The following is a 1,733-nucleotide window of genomic DNA, read 5'->3' on the forward strand; positions in this document are numbered from 1 at the left end:
TTTGTTTTTAATAATCATTTGAGCCCTTCAAAAGAAAATAAAAATTTAGACCAGAATAGACAATATAGTTAAAATACTTGTGTTGCTTAGATATTATCTTGTGGGGAGCTGATATAGGGTTAAGCCTCGGACTGACCTGTGGGCAAAGTCACAAACAATTCCCAGCTTAGAGGGCACAGTCCTCTTAGCATAATTAGGCTTGACCTTATGAGGCTCTCTAGATCTTATCTGGGAAGCTAATGGGCTGAGGGAAGTGCAGGAAGTGTAACTATGGTCAAAACAAATGAAACTCACAAGAACAGTGTAACTATAGAAACCACTACCTTGTTTACCTCTCGCTATAAAATAAAGGCTCAGCTTGCCTTGGGATCTTTCTCTGTGGCCTCAGCCAGGCACAGGGAAGATCCACGGAGACTAAAGAGAGCTAGAGAGTTCTGAACACTGTCTCCGTGTAAAACATTCTTCGCCGACTCCGTCCACACCTTTGGGGACCCCCTGGACCACTGGGGCTGGACCTCAACATTATCTAAGGTTTATTTTTTCATAATTTAGTCTTTTCAACAGAATAACAAACTAAAGAAATGTTCCGTTTTAGACACGTTTTCCAGGTCATATATTATTTTAGTTTCTGCCAAAAAAATCTATGTGCCTGATTAAATTCAATTACAAACTGTCATTTTCAAAATTACTACTTAAGTTCAAGATGCTTTTTTTACCCAATTAGAATATGTAGTCAGAACCAATAAAAAACTATATATATATCTACACTAATAAAAGAGAAACATGGTAATTAGCCTACAACCGCTACCCTTTTCATTGGCTAATCAGTGAGTATATGCAAATTAACTGACAACCAAGATGGCGGCCGGCAGCCATGCACTGAAGCGAACAGGGAGGCTTGCTTGCTCCAGTGACTGGCGGACTCCAATGTTCCCCGCCTGCCGCTGCCGGCCTCTGACCTGGCAGTTTGAAACATTGTAACAAATATAGAAGCTAAACAAAACCCCAGAAACCAGCTTTCAGCCACCGGGATCTCAGAGCTGGAGTTATACATTGTTTCGATTATAGAACGCAAACAAACCAGATACCAGCTTTCAGCAGTGGAAGCCTCAGAGCTAGAGCCAGAGCTAAAGCTGGCCCAGAATAAAAAAAAAAAAAGGAGCGGTTGGGAGCTTCAGTCAATCGCCAGCCTGAAAGCAGCCCTCAGCCCCTCACCCAGACTGGCCAGGCACCCCAGTGGGGACCCCCACCCTGAAGGGTGTGTGACCAGCTACAAACAGCCATCATCCCCTCATCCAGGCTGGCCAGGCACCCCAGTGGGGACCCCCACCCTGATCCAGGACACCCTTCAGGGCAAACCAGCCAGCCCCCAGGCCTCTATCCTATATAGTAAAAGGGTAATATGCCTCCCAGCACCGGGATCAGTGGAGCCACGAGGCCTCCTGGCACCGGATCAGCGTGACGGGGCAGCGCCCAAACCCCCTGATCGCCCTGCGACTCTGTGTGTGACAGGGTGCAGCGTCCCAACCCCCTGATCAGCCCTGCTCTGTGTGTGACAGGGTAGAGCCATAACCTCCCCCCCCCGCACAGGCCCTGCTCTGTGTGTGACAGGGTAGAGCCATAATCGGCCCTGTTCTGTGGGCGATGAGTGTGACAGTGGCGGTGCCCCCCCTGATCCGCCCTGCTCTGTGTGTGACAGGGGGTGGTGCCCTAACCTCCTGATCCGCCCTGCT

This window comes from Myotis lucifugus, unplaced genomic scaffold (genome assembly GCF_000147115.1).
Source record: "Myotis lucifugus unplaced genomic scaffold, Myoluc2.0 scaffold_390, whole genome shotgun sequence".
Taxonomy (NCBI): Eukaryota; Metazoa; Chordata; class Mammalia; order Chiroptera; family Vespertilionidae; genus Myotis; species Myotis lucifugus.